Here is a 6,035-nt window from a genome sequence, read left to right as displayed (position 1 = left end):
AAGTCAGTCAGTGAAGATGTAAATTGAGGAGTCAGTGGGTGAGAGACAGGCTTGGGGTGGTGGTAAATGAGCTCCAGGGTGGACCTGACCTGTTAGCATAGAGATGGCTTCTGTTGTCTCAATTCCCTATTTGGCAAATACTAAAAATAACACTTCCTCCTGTATATCACATTAATAGCTGTCCACAACCTTTGGTGGACCTTAATAATAATGGCAACCAGAGAGGACACTGAAACGTGAGCTACAGAAAGCCAGAGGCCGGTGTTGACAGATGGCTAAAAATCCAAGCACAAAGTAACCAAGGCATAAAATGCAAGGAAAAGCCCGGGATTGTTTGAATTATATTCAGAACTGGGATTCATTTGGCCTGCATCATACAAAAAAGAACAATCAGTTATGAAATAATAAGGTCTTTTAATAGGGATGTGATCATTGGAAAGACATAATTTCAGTCACTCATTTTCTCTACCTAAATTTTCATTATTTCTTTGGAAGATAAGGAATGTTGCTCTTTCGGGTGATGGGAGCTATTTTCATGTTTCAGTAGTATGTATGGCATGTGTGATTCTCCGCACACCTTAGTCACCACCTGCAGCTGAGTTTGGGGTTTTGTTTTTTTGGGGGGGGTGGGGTTTAGTGGTTTTCATTTGCTTCTTGTAATCTGTTCTTTCCCAGAGTATCTTTCAGCACTTCCTACCCTCTAAAATCACCCAATGTGTTGGGATAACAGATCAGCTTCTCTAGCCTGAGACTGTTTTACAGTTGAGTGGAATATTGATTTCTGTGAAAAACACACTAAGGGGGAATGGTGTAGAAATCAATATTTCATTAGGCAGACCAGAGTGGCTGTGGTAATACAGCAATGACAGATCCACAGACCTGAGATACTGGGTCAGACACCATGAAATTAGAGCTATAACAAAAGCTGACACAAATATCAGAAAAAGGAGTGCAGGTACAGAGCTGGGTTCACTTCCTTGCCTTGTTATTATAGTCTCAGGAGCACGTGCTCAATGGGAATACTACCCTTGTACTTCATGGAAGTGATATGAGGATAAATTCATTAATGTTTCTAAGGTAAGTGGTAAAAGCTGGACAAAACTCTGTGTGACCTGATTGAATAGTTTCAACCAAAAAAAGAAAAAAAGGTTTTGGAAATGTTTAATGTATGTTGATAGTTCCAAAACAAAACACAGTCCAATTTTAAGAAAGTGTTTTAAATGTATTAATCGAGAAAAGATTCAGTTTTGGATTGAATGAAATAATTTGGACAACAGAAAACACTGTTTATTTCCAATTTTTAGGTTAGGCCACTAAACTGAAACATAAATGTAGAGAACAAGTGCTCAGCCACAATAGCGATGAAGGCCATGGGAATAGTTGGGTTCATCTAAGTAAGACAGAGTGGTTTAAGGGATCCTTTGTGGAAACTAAAGTACTGTAGTAATAAAAAGATTTTGAAAAATGTATTTGAAAACTAAATGACAAGGTGCATGAGAGTTCTTGCATTTGTCAAAATAAAGTGAGCTCGCTTATGGGCTAGGGGCAGAAATTACACATAAACCAGTATAAGCAATTGGAAACTGGTTTAAACCTATAATAGGACAGAAGTTCAATGCACATAAACCAGTTTGAAAATGGCAGAAACTATTTTAAGTTAGATCTGGATGGACGTAGTATCCTACTTAACTGATTTAGGGTAAACCAGTCTATCAAACTTTTGTCCCAGATCCCTTCCTGACTCATGTTACCTCTCAGTCCCCCACCATCCCAGGATGCTTTGCACCTCCCCTGCATATTGCAACCCCCTCCCCTGTAGGGTGGCCCTCTGGAACGTGTCTCACTCTGCTGCTAGCGCCTATCTTGCCCTCTCCCCAGGCTATCACAGAGCTGAGGCAGCAAAGCCTCTTGCTGCAGGGACAGCAGAAGGGGAGGTGAGGAAACAAAGCCCCCTGCCCCAGCCCCAGCGACTAAGCCCAGGTCTGCCATTTTGTGGGGAGCTGCAAGGAACCCCCCCACTCTTCAGCCGGGCACCTGCTCAGTTCAGCTGGTTGGAGGTGGGGGGGAACAGGTCTTTTCCTGCACCGCCAGGGGACCCCTCACTTTGAGGGTTTCCTCTGCCCCAGGGTCCACCAGCCTGCCTGACCGCAGGGAATCAAGGGAAATCCCCCCTCCCCAGCCCTTTCTTTCTCTGCATGACTCTGCTGGCAGGCACCTGGTCCCCCCTCCCACCTAGGCAGCAGATGAGCTGAGCAGCTGCATGGGGGAGGGGATGGAGGGGGAGGAACACCCCTCTCCTGTGGCAGGACAGTCTCAGGCTGGAGGACCTCGGGATGGGGGACCCCAGGCCAGAGCCTGCTCTGCTCCTTCCACCTGCAAAGGTGGGTCTAAGCCACAGCCCTGCCCAGCTGCATAGCGGGAGGAACCTTCTCCACTCCCACATGCCAGGGCTTGCAGGACCCCTGGCTGGGGTGGGGGAAACACCTGAGGTGGGGGCTTTTCCCCTTATGGGTCAGCATCTGGATGGGGAGGTCCTTAACTCCCTGGGGGGACACAGAAGGGGGTTGGGAGCATGCATTAGGCAGCTCAGCAATGGCAGGCAAGCTGGGAGAAGTGCCTGGAATGGTGTAAGCATCTGGCTGCCTGTCCCAACTGGAAAGTAAACTTCAGTTCGGTTCATTTTCAGTCCAATTTATGCAGTTTAGAGAAATCTGCAAAGATTAAATCAATTCTGCCTCAGGCTTTTTAACTGTCTGTACTTAGGCTTAGCATTTATACACTTCTCAAGCCAGACAATGTAGTTAACAGATGTTACTACTTTCATCCCCCCACTGGAATTCAGAGTTATGAAGACCAATGTTGTAATGAGAATAAGTGGTAGCTAAGTGGTATGTTTGAAATAAAATGAGACGCGCACCATGGTAGTGAAGCTTCTCTAAAACTGCAGTACCTATCTGGTGTATGAATTGTAGGAATAGAATAAAGGATCACCATAACATCAAAAATTCATTGCAGTGCAGGGGAGTCCTTCCAACAGCTTTGAAAGACTTTCTATTTAGTCAATAAGCAACATACAAGAGTCAGATGCTTAGGGTCTGATCTGATTCTTATTCATCTTGATTCTTGTGGATGCTATTCCACAAATAGGTATGGAATAACTCCAGTGAAAGCAGATGGGCCCATAGATGGACTAACCCCTGGCAAGTAAAGCTGTCCTTCTTTTAAAAAGCTGGAAACATATAACACAGCCTTTAAAAGAGGCTTAGCTTCACCACAATAGGAACAAATGTGCCCTTGGATGAATCAGGGATAAATTTGTCACATTTCCAAATGCCTGCCTTTCTATCCTGAACTGCTTATTTCTTAGGCTTTCAAATGCACAGGCTACTAAACTTCCCTGGTACAATTTACTCCAGATGTATGCCTTGAGCTTCACTTCTTTATTTATGTGTCTATAGCTCGAAGCTTTGGCTACACGCAAAGGCTTAGCTTACACTACAGTCAGTGCTGTCAGCAGGACTCAAATACTCTCAACAACACTTTGGGTGACATTCTGTTCTTTCCTGATCAGCTACATGGTCATTTTTTAGTTGTCTACAGGGCATTTTTGGAACCTTGTGTCCCCAGTGCGATTCTGTTCTTGGACACACACCCCAGCACACATGGACAACTATGTATACATCCAGACTGGCCAACAGCAAGAATGAGAGAGGATACATTCACATCTTTTCCTCATATAGCTCAGTGGCTAGGGCAGTCCACTGCCAGGCTGATGGCTGCACCTCCCTCCCCAACCACTGAACTACAGAGAAAAGAGGGATACACACATACAGACTTTTTCTGTTCCTGAGGCTAAGTCTGATAGTCACAGGCTTTGACCAACACCATTTTTAGGTGTCTAAGGTTGCTACTGCACATATTCAGTCTGTCTGACTGTGGTCCCACATAGTCATTCATGTGTGCAGGGTTAGACATTCAGGCATAGCATTCCTCTGGGTATGAATGCCAAAAATGTTGTAGGCAGTGCCATAGCAAGGGGCTGGGGTGAGTGGGGCAACTGCGCTGGGCACCAAAGCAAAGGGGCGCCAACAGGCACTGCCCAACCGGGGCAGGGAGTGGGATGGAGCAGTGAGCGGCTTGTTTGGTGGGCTGCTGCTGCCTGCACTCCCGGGCAAGAATGGTGGGGGCATGTCTTCCCAAGACCTGTGCATGGGACAAGGGTGGGCTGCCACTGTGGGCTTTACCCCGGGTGCTAAACTTCACTCCTACGGCACCACTTGTAGACAACAAAATATGGTCATTTAGACAAATAGAAAAGAACAGAACAGCACCCTTTCATTGCATCTACACTTCTTGACAGCAAGCCCTCCCCCACCTGTCTTAAGTGGGGAAAAAAAAAGTCTTCTGCCGCGGCTGGCACTTGGCAGAAGGTGAATGTCGACACTCTGGATCTCTCACTCTGACTCCTTCTTGGCCCAGTTTTGTCTTCCCCCTTTTCACCCTGCGTAGAAAGCTTACTTGAAGCACCTAACAAGGTATTCCACTCTGCATGCAGCTACAGATAGATTTGAGCTAACTTTGACATAGCTGCTGAAGCATCTCTTGAACATCCATGAGGCTGGTCACAAAGGTGGGCTGATGTGGGTATGTGTAACGTTTACCGCCTCATTAAGGCAATAAACAGAACGCAGCAGAAGGATAGTGCATTATTCAGTTGTCTTGGAGTATGCATACTTTTAAAACACTCTATTTAATCCTCTATTTTCTCACCAGCGCAGTGAGATTATTTTCTTGTTGTCTACTTGTTCTAATTAAATTTCACAGTGCCTGGAAAATGACTTGCTGCACAGCTGAGGAATTTGGTAGCATAGTCTCAGAGAACCATGTGATGTGCCAAAGCCCTGAAGTAGGCAGGTTATATTCATGTCCAGCGGGGTATCGTTCCTTAGCTGTGAGGTTTGCAAATGTCCTGTGTCAGGATTTGTTTATTTACTATCAACTGAGGTCAAAGTTTAAATATTTCATCTCCAAATAAAGAATCCTTAACATCCAGAAACTAATTAAAAGATCAAGGCAGCTCCCAAGATTTCAGCTCTTTGCTAAAGCCCTAAGGGACAGTCCATGGAGATTTGTTATTGATTGCCAGGGGATTACGACTCAGCCCAAAGTACCTATATCCTTGGAGTCTGATCTTTCATATACCCATGCTCAAACCTAACGGGGTATACATTCGATATATTCTTAATATGCCATTTCATGCTTTTAGCAATTTGAGGTCTTACTATGTGTGTGCCTAGTATATGAGGCCCCCAATTCAGATAGTAATCTTAGGATGCTATCACAATGCATCTAAATTAATGTCTGTATTATTCTTGGGAGTATGGACCTGTCCATTATGTATATAGAGTCCCTAGGACTCAACCTTTTCATTCTTTTTAGACTCAAGGCACTCCTCCCCAACTTTTCAGCATTTCACAGCAGCCCATTTAAAAAATGAATGTTCATATGTTATGAATATTATAATATAAATATAATTGCAGTGTTCATTACTACTTGATTATATCTTAATATTTATGTTATACTTGCTCCACTGCCACTGCAGCCAGGTGATCTATTCTTTTGTGGGCATTATGTAGGTATATCAACAAAGAGAAAAAATGGATCCACATAATGTATTAAAGTTCACTTTAGCTAGCAGAAGCTCAAGGTGGTATATTCACAGATGCATATCACTCTGAGCTGCGGACAGCAAAAACTAACTAACAAATATGGGAAAATCTCTAAAATACAGGCAACTATCTACGGAAAGATGTAGCTGCTGGTGTAAATAAAACACTTCTGAAAAATCAGGCTCCTTATCAGGCATTTAAATACAGATTTAAGAACCTGTTTTAGGCAGCCATTAATATCTCTGCTGGTTTGGGGGGGGATTAATTTTTAAAGGTAATACAAATGATCCACATTTTAATAGGTTATATGCCATTTCTATACCTATTCCAATAGAAATTTGAGTTATAGGCAAGAGTCCTGGTTTA

At 43.9% G+C, this 6,035-nt stretch overlaps 1 protein-coding gene across 1 annotated transcript in view; it reads left to right on the top strand.

Annotated features, from left to right (window-relative positions):
- RAB38 (RAB38, member RAS oncogene family) overlaps nt 1-6,035 on the top strand; it is a 42,163-nt gene that overhangs the window by 33,149 nt on the left and 2,979 nt on the right. The window lies entirely within an intron of this gene.

This window comes from Gavialis gangeticus, unplaced genomic scaffold (assembly GCF_001723915.1).
Source record: "Gavialis gangeticus isolate Ggan-Ray unplaced genomic scaffold, GavGan_comp1, whole genome shotgun sequence".
Lineage (NCBI taxonomy): Eukaryota > Metazoa > Chordata > Crocodylia > Gavialidae > Gavialis > Gavialis gangeticus.
This window is presented reverse-complemented; position numbering and strand designations above follow the sequence as displayed.